Genomic DNA, 14,973 nt, shown 5'->3' on the forward strand with positions numbered 1-14,973 from the left:
CGGGAAGCCAAAGATTTGAGAAGAAAAACAACAGGACTTCATTTTAAATTTGCAAGAATAAGTGGCAATGTTGGGTAGGCAAATTCAGGGCAGTCTGGGCTGCAGCTATAATTTGGAGAGCGTGGGTATAGACAGTTGGATCTACAATTGAGACTGGGTAAGGTCCCCAAACAGGGCATGCAAACAGATGGAGGTCAATGGCTGAGTTCAGCTACCCCAGGTGCTCAGAGGTTGGGGAAGTGAGAAGAGATATTTGGATACAAATATCCAAAATAATAACCACCAGCATCAGGGGAAACAGCAATGTGGAATCTTAGAACATGGAGGATGCTTTTGAAGGCAACAACAGTCAGCTGTTGACTTCTGTTGGCAGATGGTGAGATGAGGTCTGAGACTCCGCTATTAGAATTAGCAGTGCCTTGTCTAGACCTTTTCAGGAGAAACACTTGATTTCCTAGCATTGTTTTTAATTGTGTGTGTGTGTGTGTGTGTGTGTATGAATGTGAATACATGCATCTGGGTGCCTTGGAGGCTAGAAGAGGGTGCCAGATGCCCTGGGATGGAGTAATAGGCAGTTGTGAGCTGCCCAATGGAGGTATTGGGAATCAAACTTAGGTCCTCTGCAAGAACAGCAAATGTTCTTGACCTCCTGACCACTGAAGAAGATAGTCATCTCTCCAGCTCCTCTTTAACAATTTTTAAAAATAAAGTATCACTATATAGCATGTTGTATAATTTACCCATTTATCTTTTCTCTTACTATCTATTATTACATTAAGTAAAAGCTTCATGAGGGCAGGAATCTGGGTCTATTTTGCTAATTAGCATAATAGTAAGTCCAGTGAGATGACTTATGCTTATAATCCCAGCACTTGGAAGGCTGAAGCAGGAAGGTTGCTGCAAGTTTGAGGCCAGCCTGGCCTCCATAGTTCAAGGCTAGCCTGGGTAACATATTGGAACAACTTCTCAACCAGGGAAGAGGGTGTTCTTGCTTATTGGTGACACTGTCATCATTTAACTGTTATCAGATTCTGAATTGGCACAAACAACATTCTTCACAGTTTAAAAACCCGTGGGAAGCCGGGTTATTGGCTCGCTTTTCTGAACTGTTATTAAAATGTTTTTAGAAAACAAAAAACACCACCAACATACAAGGTTTCTGGTCACAGTAGGAGTTCAGGAAGGATTCGTTTTGCAAATCTGCTGTGATGGGAGTTTGTTTTTTTGACTGTGTTCCCAAATGATCTAATATGGTCAGGTTATGTTCTTAGCTAAGTCCTGGAATACTAGGCTGGCCCTCTCTGTTCAAAGCCTGGCATTTTATGGTGCAACCCAGCAAGTCTAGCTTGTTTGATAGGTGCACCTCGTACCCATATCATGCCTCAGTACTCAAAACTACACACTTTCCTGGGAACCGAAGGGACAACCAAATCTATGATCAGCTGGACCCTCACAGCTCAGCGGGATCCTACCCCTCAAAAATAAATAAAATAGAAGGCAATCAACCAGCTTTCAAGCAGGAAGTCTCTCTTAAGATAAGGATGCCCAATCTAAATCCCCTATGTTTCAGCCTGGGAGATCGGTAGGCAGGAATTTGAGTCCCATCTGTGGCATTAATAAATTCTGGGAGTTTCAAGAAAGTGATCAAACTCTAGGAAACTTCATTCATGTGCAATACAGAACCAGTAAGGTCAATATTGTTGGGATGTTGGAGAGCCAGGGGAATTATGTAGAGGACTGCAGTAGACTTTAATAAATTATATGTGTATATTTACATATATGTACACATATATTCTTTTTGACTTCATGATCCTATCCAATATCTGAATTGCCTCTTTTGTTTGTTTTTGTTAAGAAAAAATGATGGTCAGTAAGATGGCTCGGCAGGTAAAGGTGTTACCACCAAGTGTGACAACTTGAATATCTGGGACCTAGATGGTGTAAAGGAGAGAGCAGATTCCTACCAGTTATCTTCTGTTCCTGGCGCTAAAAATAATGATGATAATAATAATAAATGTTCTTTATTCCCACTTTCAGTTTTAAATTTCTTTTACATTTATTTATGTATGTGTTTATGGCACCTTATTGACTAAACTATTTCCCCAGCTCCCCCTGGCTTTTAAAAAAATGATTATTCTTTGATAATTTCATACATGTATATTTTTGTTGTTTCGTCTTCCCTTACGCCTTCATCCCCTTCCACTGGACCGCATTTGCCCCCAAGTCCCTTCTCCTAGTTTTACGTGTGTGTGTGTGTGTGTGTGTGTGTGTGTGTGTGTGTGTGACATTGAGTGTAATTAGGGGTGCTCCCATGAGCATGAGTTGGGGGGATTACCACTGAAGAACATGACTCCCCTTCCCCCAGAAGCCAAGAACTACTAATAACTCTTGGTAGTTATTGCGTGTAGTGGGTGTGGCCTTGCTTGAGGAAGTCCGTCACTGGGGGTGGGCTTTGAGGTTTCCAAAGGCTCTTGCCATCCCCAGAGTGCTCCCCTGTTGGTGGTTTGAGCCCCCAGCTGCTGCCCCAGCTGCATGCATCATCAATGACTGTAACCTTTTCTTCTCTAAGTTGTTGTCTTAGCTGCTGTTCAGTTGCTAAGAAGAGACCATGACCTAAGCAACTCTTTTTTTCAGTCCAGAAAAGGCTTTTTTTTTTTTTTTTTTTTAATTCAAGTAACTGCAAATAGGAAACCGGAGGGGAGCCCCAGGCCGGGACAAATACTGGCCACTGCTCCCCCCCAGAACAAGGGGAGATGGTGCTCCTCCACCCTTTCCCGTCAAACTGCCCCCCCCCCACTGCTGCAGCATCAAGGGGCAGGACCCCATCTTCCCCGGTGTGGGGTGGTTGGTAAACAACCTGCTGCTCCCCAGCCCCACTTTCCCCTAGAGTGTTTTGGGGAGAATGCAGATGGAACCGGAGGATGAACTTTTGGCGCTGGTAGCAGCGATGATGGATGTCTAAGATGAACATTGAACCAAAAAACAACACAACTGTCCAGAGGCAGTTTGTGAACAGAGGACAAGATGGAACCAGAACCTTGGGGGGCAGGGAGGGGCAAAAGGGGGACGCAAGGCTGGCTCCTCAGTGCCCCGCTGGGGGAAGGGAAGCAGCCTAGAGTGGGAGTGGTGAGTTAGCGCCCCATCTGCCTTAGGTGGATGCCGGAGACTAGGACCCCACCATGGAGATGGGTGGGGAGTCCCATCTGTTCCTGCATTGGGTCCCACATGAGAACAAGGTGGGTGGGGCCATCATGTCCTACTTCCTGTGGTTCAAGGGGCTTCAGACAACCTAGTGCAGGGTCTAGGTAAGGTGGGGCAGAAGCGACTGAGAAACCCACCTGGTGACAGTTTGGTGGGGGTGGTGGTGGTGGCATGCTGGGACCTCAGCATCCCTGCACCTTTGACCGCACCTACTGCTTCCAGGTCAGCCAATGGGGCTTGTCAGAATTGAGATGGGGCTAGGGCGCTTTAAGGCCAGGGAATGCTCCCAGGACCCTCTACAGGAAAGCCAGAAACAGCAGAGCAGGAGGGACCTGCCAGAGAAAGAGCCCAGAGAGCAATGTCTCTAAGGGAGGTGCGCAGCAGGGGAGGCTGCGGGAGAAGACAGTTGTGTTGGGGAGGAGGGCACAGGGACTGAGCCAAATCCTGCTCCCATGGGTGCTGCAGAGGCTGCAGCTGATGCGGTAGTGTGCAGTGGGGATGGGGAGGGGCCTGGAAGCGGGACTTCCAGTCCCAGGGGAAAGCTGCTCCTTTGATGGCCAAGGCGGCACTGCACGTGGTCACTGCTCCTCCTCCAAGGATTCCTGGAGGATGCCCTCCTCTTCCTCCTTCTTAAGTGTCTCAGCGGCACCCTTACTTTTGCTTCCTTTTGGTCGAGCCCCGAGGTCTCTTCGGTGTTAGCACTTGACTAGGCTCCTGACTCCCTACCAAGCGCTGTCCGGGTACTCATGGAGGCTGCTTGCGTGGCCTGTCCCGGCCTCGCTTCTCAGTCTCGTCCTTCTGCATGGAGGCCAGAGGCTGGCTGGACTTTGAGCTGGACTCATCTTCCTTCTCTACGGGGCAGTAAGGGGGACTGACTGTGATGGCCTTCTTGGAGCCGCACCAACACCAGATGTAGCCCTGACTCAGAGTCCCATTAGAGACTAAAGCAACTCTTTTTTTTTTTTTTTAATGGTATGATCATTTATTTGTTACTCTTAAAGACTTATTTTTGACTGGACTCAGACTTAGAAGTAGAAGCTCTCAGAGAGGACAGCCTACGTCTCTTGGCGATCTGTTCCTGGCGCTTTTCTTTGGCTTCCTTCATTCTCTTGGCCAAAAGTTTAGCATATTCTGCAGCCGCCTCCTTGTTTTTCTTTGTTCGTTGTTTCTTCAGAGCAATACGATGGCACGGCGTTTGTGTTGCAGGACCTGTGGGGTAACAAGACGCTGAATCTTGGGGGCTTTGGTCCTGGGCTTCTTACCTTCTTTGTTTAAGGCCTTTCTGACCATGTATTGGCAGACATCATCTTCTTTAGAGAGATTAAAAAGCTTTCGGATTCTACTAGCTCTTTTAGGTCCCAACCGACAAGGCACAGTGCCGCGGACTGGATCTCAGCTAGACCACCAGACCGAGGGAGAACGGGGTGAAGGTACTCAGGATAAGTGGGATTCGGCGAGTGACAGACAGCCACAGACACGAGAGTATGTTGTGAAGCTGCTGCAATTTTACTCAGACCAAGCAGTGAATTTTATACAGTTACTTGGGGAAACACGGCAATCGGCCAGTAGGGTGACAAACATAGAATCAACAATGTAGTTACACACTTTTCTCAGAATGATTAACAGATCTCATGAGTATAGCCTTTACTTTTTCTTTTGTGGTTCCTCATCCGGACAGAGAACCCTTACGGCCCTAAGCTGTTAGTTTTTCTTCTCACCTTTGTTTTCTGTATGCAAAAATTAAACCTTTCCCATCATTGTTCTAACCATAGGTTTCATTTGTGTGACAATATTTTAGAACCTTTGCTGTGGGTGGAAGGCCCCAGGGGGGTTGGTACCTTAGCTATCTTCATGAACTGTTAACTTATGCATTCTGTTTTCATAACCATTTGATTCACACATCGGTTCCCATGTACGTCATCAGCCTCGTTCCTAGTTTTACGTGTCGTGTGTGTGTGTTGTGTGTGTGTGTGTGTGTGGTGTGTGTGACATTGAGTTGTATTAGGGGTGCGGCCCCATGAGGATGAGTTGGGGGATTGACCCACTGAAGAACATGACTCCCCTTCCCCCAGAAGCCAAGAACTACTAATAACTCTGGTAGTTATTGCGTTGTAGTGGGTTGTGGCCTTGCATTTGAGGAAGTCCGTCACTGGGTGGGCTTTGAGGTTTCCAAAGGCTCTTGCCATCCCCAGAGTGCTCCCTGTTGGTGGTTTGAGCCCCCAGCTGCTGCCCCAGCTGCATGCATCATCAATGACTGTAACCTTTTCTTCTCTAAGTTGTTGTCTTAGCTGCTGTTCAGTGCTAAGAAGAGACCATGGACCTAAGCAACTCTTTTTTCAGTCCAGAAAAGGCTTTTTTTTTTTTTTTTTTTTTAATTTCAAGTAACTGCAAATAGGAAACCGGAGGGGAGCCCCAGGCCGGACAAATACTGGCCACTGCTCCCCCCAGAACAAGGGGAGATGGTGCTCCTCCACCCTTTCCCGTCAAACTGCCCCCCCCCCACTGCTGCAGCATCAAGGGGCAGGACCCCATCTTCCCCGGTGTGGGTGGTTGGTAAACAACCTGCTGCTCCCCAGCCCCACTTTCCCCTAGAGTGTTTTGGGGAGAATGCAGATGGAACCGGAGGATGAACTTTTGGCGCTGGTAGCAGCGATGATGGATGTCTAAGATGAACATTGAACCAAAAAACAACACAACTGTCCAGAGGCAGTTTGTGAACAGAGGACAAGATGGAACCAGAACCTTGGGGGGCAGGGAGGGGCAAAAGGGGGACGCAAGGCTGGCTCCTCAGTGCCCCGCTGGGGGAAGGGAAGCAGCCTAGAGTGGGAGTGGTGAGTTAGCGCCCCATCTGCCTTAGGTGGATGCCGGAGACTAGGACCCCACCATGGAGATGGGTGGGGAGTCCCATCTGTTCCTGCATTGGGTCCCACATGAGAACAAGGTGGGTGGGGCCATCATGTCCTACTTCCTGTGGTTCAAGGGAGGGGCTTCAGACAACCTAGTGCAGGGTCTAGGTAAGGTGGGGCAGAAGCGACTGAGAAACCTACCTGGTGACAGTTTGGTGGGGGTGGTGGTGGTGGCATGCTGGGACCTCAGCATCCCTGCACCTTTGACCGCACCTACTGCTTCCAGGTCAGCCAATGGGGCTTGTCAGAATTGAGATGGGGCTAGGGCGCTTTAAGGCCAGGGAATGCTCCCAGGACCCTCTACAGGAAAGCCAGAAACAGCGGAGCAGGAGGGACCTGCCAGAGAAAGAGCCCAGAGAGCAATGTCTCTAAGGGAGGTGCGCAGCAGGGGAGGCTGCGGGAGAGGACAGTTGTGTTGGGGAGGAGGGCACAGGGACTGAGCCAAATCCTGCTCCCATGGGTGCTGCAGAGGCTGCAGCTGATGCGGTAGTGTGCAGTGGGGGATGGGGAGGGGCCTGGAAGCGGGACTTCCAGTCCCAGGGGAAAGCTGCTCCTTTGATGGCCAAGGCGGCACTGCACGTGGTCACTGCTCCTCCTCCAAGGATTCCTGGAGGATGCCCTCCTCTTCCTCCTTCTTAAGTGTCTCAGCGGCACCCTTACTTTTGCTTCCTTTTGGTCGAGCCCCGAGGTCTCTTCGGTGTTAGCACTTGACTAGGCTCCTGACTCCCTACCAAGCGCTGTCCGGGTACTCATGGAGGCTGCTTGCGTGGCCTGTCCCGGCCTCGCTTCTCAGTCTCGTCCTTCTGCATGGAGGCCAGAGGCTGGCTGGACTTTGAGCTGGACTCATCTTCCTTCTCTACGGGGCAGTAAGGGGGACTGACTGTGATGGCCTTCTTGGAGCCGCACCAACACCAGATGTAGCCCTGACTCAGAGTCCCAACTTTTTTTTTTTTTTTTTTTTTTTTTTTTTTTAATGGTATGATCATTTATTTGTTACCCTTAAAGACTTATTTTTGACTGGACTCAGACTTAGAAGTAGAAGCTCTCAGAGAGGACAGCCTACGTCTCTTGGCGATCTGTTCCTGGCGCTTTTCTTTGGCTTCCTTCATTCTCTTGGCCAAAAGTTTAGTATATTTTGCAGCCGCCTCCTTGTTTTTCTTTGTTCGTTGTTTCTTCAGAGCAATACGATGGCACGGCGTTTGTGTTGCAGGACCGTGGGGTAACAAGACGCTGAATCTTGGGGGCTTTGGTCCTGGGCTTCTTACCTTCTTTTGTTTAACGCCTTTCTGACCACGTATTGGCAGACATCATCTTCTTTAGAGAGATTAAAAAGCTTTCGGATTCTACTAGCTCTTTTAGGTCCCAACCGACGAGGCACAGTAGTATCTGTCAGTCCAGGAATATCCTTCTCTCCTTTCTTTCACAATAACCAAGTTGAGAACATTGAGATTGGCATCCACGATGCATCCTCGAACAGACGTGCGCTTCCTCTCTCCAGTTCTCCGTGGTCTATAACAAGAGCGCGCCTTACTCAACAGCAGGCGCACTCTGCCGTGGGTCAACACGCCTTGCTTCATGGGAAAACCTCATTTGTCATTCCCGCCACTGATTCGGACCACATAACCCTTCCACTCTTCACCCAGGGCATCGGCAGCCACTTCTGTGGCCATGCGCTTCTCGTAGAACGTACGAAGCTTGCGCTCATCGTCCTCTTCCATGAGTTTCTGATAGCCGGTGGCAGGGAAGGAGATGTTCAGCTTCATCTTGACACAGCCAACCGCCTAGGAGGCGCCACGAAAAGGAGTAAGGCAACTCTTAAAAGAGAAAAAGCAACTAACTGGGTGATGGTGGCGCACGCCTTTATTCCCAGCACTCGGGAGGCAGAGGCAGGCGGATCTCTGAGTTTGAGGCCAGCCTGGGCTACAAAATGAGGTCCAGGACAGCCAGGATTTAACTGAAGGCTTGCTTATAGTTTTAGAGGGTTAGTCCATGATCATCATGGTGGGAAGCAGAAAGGAACGGTGCTGGAGCAGCAGCTGAGGACTTTATTTCCCGATCTATAGGTAGGGTGGAGGGGGAGGGAGGGAGAGAGGACTAGACCCTGCTTTTGAAACCTCAAAGTCCACTCCCAACAAAACAAGGCCACACCTACTCCAACAAGGCCATACTTCCTAATGCTTTGCAAACAGTTCTGCTCCCTGGTGACTAAGCCTTCAAATATAAGAGCCTGTGGAAGTTATCTGCATTCAGATCAACACAGGTGTCTTGGTTATTGTATTTTATTGCAGCAATAGAAAAGTAACTGCTAGTCTTTCACAGGTTAACTGCTAGTCTTTCACAGGTTAACTGCTAAGTTGTCGTTCACAGGTAGCCACAGCTGTGAGTTCATGAACAGCCACGCCATGTTCAGAAGAAGGTATTTCATAGTATCCTCCTCATCCTTCGACTCAGTTCGTTCTGCCCTTCTTAATGACATTCCATGGGGTGTTACAGATGTCTCACTTGGGACTGAACACTGGACAGTCACTTATTCTCAGCACTCTGGCCAATTGTGAGCCTCTGCATTAGCCACCATTCACTGCAAAGAGAAGAAGCTTCTCTGACCAGAGGATCAGAGCAAGCCTAACCTACGGGCACAAACATTAAGAAGACCATTTAGGGGGTGGGGATTTAGCTCAGTGGTAGAGCACTTGCTTAGCAAGCACAAAGCCCTGGGTTCGATCCTCAGCTCAAAAAAAAAAAAAAAAAAAAAAAAAAAGACCATTTAAGGGGCTGGAGAGATGGCCCAGAGGTTAAGAGCACTTGCTGCTCCTCCAGAGGTCCTGAGTTCAATTCCCAGCAACCACAAGGTGGCTCACAGCCATCTGTAATGAGATCTGGTGCCCTATTCTGGCATGCAGGCATACATGCAGACAGAACACTGTGTACATAATAAATAAATCTTAAAAAAAAAAAAAAAGACCATTAAACAAAACAGTAGTGGGTCCCTCCTTGGATCTTCTGTCTACAGTATCGGGCATGAACTCCATCCTGTGCATCAGGCCTCAAACACAGAAATCAGTTGGTTACCCCCATAACAACAGTGCCAGTATTGAACCAGTGGATACATCTTGCCTGGCAATTTAGTATCATAGCTCGAACAGCTCACAGCTGAGTAAGACCATTGATGATTTTCTCCCCAGCAGACTGGGTAGCACCTTTAGTCAATATGAAAGCCAGGCACCTGGCTCATGTTTAAATTGTATTCCCCGCCCCCACTTTGAAATACATTTCCTCTTATGAGAAAGGCTGAAATCCTGTGATGCAAAACATTCTGTACAGTGGAACCATCTTTCCCCATGAGCTCCCAGATCACATCTAAGTCTCTCCCTTCTCTCTATAGAGAATACCTTTGCATTCATGCAAATATTTATGTCTACAGCAGCATTTGAAATTCTCTTCATACAGTTCTTGCATGTTAAATGAATCTAGTTCTATTATGTGTGTGTGTGTGAGGGGGTACAGGGAGTTGAACCCTGGGCCTGGGTATGCTAGGCAAGCACTCTACCACAGAGCTGGATCCTCAGCCCCAAATTAATTCTTCTTCTTTTTAGTAGTTAAATTTATTTAAGTTTTACTTCTCATTTTTAAATTTTTATTCAATAATTTAAAAAATAAATTTTCAGATTCACCTTTCATCCCCTCCCCCACAACTCCTTCCTTGTTCCACTATTCCCTCCCAATTTCATGTGACCCCTCCACCTCTGAAAGCCACTGAGTCCACTTAGTATTGCAGGTGAGAGGGGCCAGACAACTAAGAGCCAGAGGTAGTGGATGACTGAGTCAACACACTGTTTTCTGGGTGACAAAGCTGTCGCACACACGAGATCACAGAGGAGCTGTGACTTCATCCACAAGACCCATACAGGATCAAGCCAGCCAGAATCCCAGCATGGGTGGGGGAAGGGGTTACAAAGTCCAAATTAGTTATCACTCAAAAAAAAAAAAAAAAGGCTAATAATTGAATTATATGCATCATTTCTTAAGTGGTCATCTTGTCAATTTATAAAATCCAAAGTTTAATTAAAATATCTATACAAAATCTCTACAGGGACACACTCAGATCCATGCATATATTACTATTATAAATTATATAATTAAATCAAGAGAGACAATATACCCTGTGGGAAGCTAGCTCCCACCTTTTAAAAGGGTTCCTATGAGAGGGATAAGAAAATTTTAGATAGATAGATAGCAAAGAGGAGGAAGACAGAAACACAGGATAGCTTTGGGAGGTCCTGGGTCAGTACCCAACAGGCCCTTCTACCTCTTCAAAAGGGCTTTTTATAACAATGCCAAGGGGCAAGGCAAAAGACCTCTCCCTTGCTAGATCAAAGCACACCATACAGCCAAACACCTGGTAACTCCTTGTCTGTGGTCAAATCATCCCCTAATGCAGCCCTGCTGGGTAAAGCAAGCTGATTCTCAGACCCTGAGTAAGTAAGTTCTCACTAGGAAACATCTGTGGGTCTCTACAATACCCCATCATTTTGTTTGTTTTCTGATACAGGGTTTCACCATGTAATCCAGGGTGGCCTCACACTCACAGATATCTGCTTGCCTTTTCCTCTTTAGTGTTGGGATTACGGTGTGAACCACCATGCCTTGGTACCACATCCTTAAAAAAAAATTTGTTTTTGTTTTTGATTTTTGAAACAGGGTTTCTCTATGCAGCCTTGGCTGTAGTAGAACTCACTCGGTAGACCAGGTTGGCCTTGAACTCAGAGCTCCACCTGCCTCTGCCTCCTGCTTAGCTATATCCTTAATAAAAACAAACAAACAAACAAACAAAAAAACCCAAAAAAACTATTTTTAGTTACTTTTATTTATATGTATATCTATGTGAGTTAATGTGCACCACCTATATGCAGGGACAGTAAAGGGTGTTGGATGTAACACAAATGTACTAAAAAATGTAGAAACAAGACAAAAAATACAAATTAATTTCACGAGAACATTACCAAGATATCAAAACCTGATGAGGGATCTGCAGAGAACTGAAGTTACAGGTGGTTGTGAGCCACCATGTGGGTTCTGGGAACTAAACAGTTCTCTGCAAGAGCAGTAAGTGCTCTTAACCACTGAGTCATCTCTCTAGTCCCCTCGTCTTTTTACCAAAAATGTTATTATTACGTGTGTGTGTGTGTGTGTGTGTGTGTGTGTGTGTATGCACATGTGTTCACACTTGAGTCCAGGTGCCCACAGAGGCTAGATCCCCCAGAACTACAGTGACAGGCGGTCATGACCTCTTAGACAAAGGTAAGGGAACTGAACTCCAGTCCCCTGCAGTAGCACCAAGCCTTGTTAACCTTGGAACCTCTCTCTAGCTTCTCATCCTTTCTTTTCTTTCCTCCCTCCCTCCCTCCACTCCCTTTCTCTGTCTCCTTGTCTCTTTTTATAGAAAACAAGTTTGAAGGAATTTTTTTTCTGCAATGGATTATTACAAATTTTAATGCACATATAGATTTGTGTAATTATCACCCAAATTACTGTTAATGGCTCCATCACTCCCAAATACTTATGTTGCCACTTCACAGCTACATATAGTTCTCACACTAACTCTGGAAACCTCTGGTTTGTCCTCCCAATCATGTGTCTTTTCTAGACTATTACGTGACTAGGAACTTCCTGAGTGACATCCCCAAAGGCCATTTTATGCATCACAACATGTTTCTCAGTGTTGCATTGCGCCATATGAACATCACAGCACTGTTTACTCAAAGCTGCTGACAGACACGGGCTCTTTCCAGTTCCTGGTGGTTATGAACAGAACAGGCTTTTGTGTAAATGTAAGTTTTAATTACTCCCGGTGAATACACAGGAGGGGGATTGCTGGGCCATCATGTCTGTAGTTGTTTACATTTGCTAGAATGCACCAAATTGCTTTTCACCCCAGCTAAACCACATGCATTCCCAGCAGCCAACTGAGAAGTTCAGTTGATCCACACCCTTGCTAGATCTTATCTAAGAAACTCTGCTAGATTTTGATTGAAAAGGATATGTTTATTGAGTTTTCCATCAGTGAATAATATACCTTTAATTTATGCTTGAAAACAAACTTTAGCTTTTAGTCTTCTACATGTTTTGTTGGGATTATTCTCGGGAATGACATTTTGGTAGGAGCTGTTGCAAGTAAAACTATTTAAATTTCAGCTTCCTATGCTCCTTGTCAGTAAGCACACATCCGATGGCTTTCTGCGTGTCAGCATTGTAGCCTGGGTAACGGAAGGGCTTGGAATTCCTAGGAGGTTGAGGGCATTCCGGAGTGGCAGAGAGAGACCTACCCTGAGTGTGAGCTGTGCCACACCCATGGCACGTCACAATGAAAGGAGCCAATGGCTAAAGCCAACGTTCCCTTTCTGATTCCCAGTCCACCATGAGGTGCACAGCTGCCCTCGGCCTCTCTCTCCACTGCCGTGATGCTCTGTCCAGTGTGTGGAGCAAGCACTCCCAGATGGAACACTCTGGAAGCCATGAGCCAAAGGAAACCCTTCCTTGTTCCTTTCAGGCATGTCAGTCATCCCTGTCCCAAAGTAACTGATCCTTCCCACACACCGCTCCCCCCAGTGTTGGAGGAGGGTTTCTGTTTTAATTTTTTCTTCAAACCTTGGGGTTTTCTTTGTTTTGTAATGCTGAGAACTGAACTCAGGACTTTGTGTGTCATCTCCAGCCCCCATCCTCGGGTTTCCCATGTGGATCATGATGTCATCTGTGAATAGCAACAACTTCACCGCCCCCTTCTTTGACTTACTGTGATAACTGTGAGTTCCTGAATATGGAGGAAGCGAGTGGTGAGATTAGACGCATGCACTGCATTCGCCCAGGACCAGCATTTCTCTTTGACTATAATGTTAACTGTAGTTTACCGAGTCTTCTTCTCAGTCATAAGTGGTTGATTTCCATCAAATGATCATGTTACTGCCCACCATGAATTGTAGTTTCCTTATATTGTCATTATCAGTTTTTTCCTTAAGATTTATTTTTACTGTTTTTTAGTTATGTGCACATGTGTAGATATGGGCACATGAGTGCAGTACTTGCAGAGGCCAGAAGAGGGTGTCACATTCCCTGGAGCTGGAGGCACAGAAATTTTTTTTCAAAAAAGATTTATTTATTTATTATGTATACAAAAGAGGGCGCCAGATCTCATTACAGATGGTTGTGAGCCACCATGTGGTTGCTGGGAATTGAATTCAAGACCTCTGGAAGAACAGTTGGTGCTCTTAACCTCTGAGCCATCTCTCCAGTCCCAGAAAATTTTAAGTACACTTATTTCTTTGGGTATGTGCATGCACATGCCACAGCATGAGTTCAGAGGTGAGAGGGCAACCTGTTCTCTCTTGCCATATTGTGGCCTTGGGGACTGAACTCAGGTAATTAGGTTTGGAGGTATTTTCACCTGCTGAGCAGTCTTGCTGGCCCTTTGTTCTCATTCCTGAAGGGGATGGATGGAATCATCTCAGCACTGAACTCACTTTTTCAGAAATATTAACTACAAATCCTATTTCTCTGATAATTACGGTATACTTGATACTGGTCAAAAGGCCAAGAAGTAATAGTTTACAGCTAGCACTGCTGACATTGCTCATTGTTATTGGGGAAGTTTTAGTTTTTATGAACTTATTCCATCTCATCCAACTTGCTGACTTTATGTAAGTATAGTATTCCCTTATCCTATTAGCTTTAAATTGAATAAAAATGAAAATACATGTTAACTCTTTGGAATCAGTTAAGCCAGTACTGAGGAGGAAACCATACCATTAAATTATATCAGTGGGAGAGTCATTGTCTTCAGTGGTCTAGCCTGGTAGATTTTCAGTCAACTGAACATTGATTTGTTCCACAGTTTCTAGGTTTTCCTGTTTCACACAGAACCACAGGAACTAACTGCTTCAATATTACACACACACACACACACACACACACACACACACACACACACAAACGTTCAAACTGGAATGGGAGCTGCAAAGGGGTTCTGTTGTTTCCATGGGCCAGGCTAGCATGCTCTCACCTTCAGTCTCTATCATAATAGACAAGGGACAAGCCTCTGTGTTCCCCAGTCAGTCCAAGGACCTCCTCAACTTGCACAGCTGTAGTAGGGGCAGCACAGCTGTCTATCACTTTCTGGAGCAGAGAGTCCTTTAGCCAGGGAGAAGATGCTTTTTTCATCCCGCAGGCTAACAAGTAATTCTGCTGCACACAACCCTTTGCATCAGGGAAAAGAAATGTTGGTTCCAAAGTCTTCCAATAGGCCCTAAGTAGGAGGTAGGGTATTACTCACTTGTTTCTGATTCTATTTAGAATGTAGCTAATAATACTTTGAACACTCCTCCATCTTTAGACACTGTTCTGTTTGTTTGCTTTAAAGTTAGGGACAGCTGGGGTTGGGGGATGGCTCAGTAGGTAGAGTGCATGCCACACAAGCATGAGCAATCATGTAAGAAGCCGGATGTAGCAATGCTCACCTGTAGTCTAGTGCTAGGAGAGCAGAGAAGCAGACCCCTGGAGTTCAGCAGCCAGCTAGCCTCACTGAACCCAAGAGTTCCAGGTTCAGTTAGAGAACCTGTCTCAAAAAATAAGATGGAGAGGGATTTTGGAAGCCACCTTGGGTGGACCTCCTGGCTCCCACATAGATATGCACATACATGGGTGCATAACTACACACATAGGTGTACCTATACACTTCCCCTCCAAAGTTAAAGAAAGCTGGGATCAAACTATGGATCACTGTTCTTTAAAATGTCCTTTGAAATCAAGAGTTCAGAAATGAGTAAGGTTATATAATTAAGTGATATGTAAATGAATTAACTGGCTGGCATATTAT

At 46.2% G+C, this 14,973-nt stretch overlaps 1 non-coding gene and 1 pseudogene across 1 annotated transcript; one reads left to right on the top strand and one right to left on the bottom strand.

Annotated features, from left to right (window-relative positions):
• The first annotated feature begins 921 nt into the window (after nt 1–921).
• On the top strand, nt 922–1,054 carry LOC118595091. Its single transcript, XR_004946464.1, has one exon. It is a non-coding gene; the product is annotated as a small nucleolar RNA SNORA24 (small nucleolar RNA).
• Nucleotides 1,055–4,188: 3,134 nt separating this feature from the next.
• Nucleotides 4,189–7,870, bottom strand: LOC118594828 (annotated as a pseudogene).
• Between the last annotated feature and the right edge of the window lie 7,103 nt (nt 7,871–14,973).

The sequence above is a fragment of the Onychomys torridus genome, chromosome 13, assembly GCF_903995425.1.
Source record: "Onychomys torridus chromosome 13, mOncTor1.1, whole genome shotgun sequence".
NCBI lineage: Eukaryota > Metazoa > Chordata > Mammalia > Rodentia > Cricetidae > Onychomys > Onychomys torridus.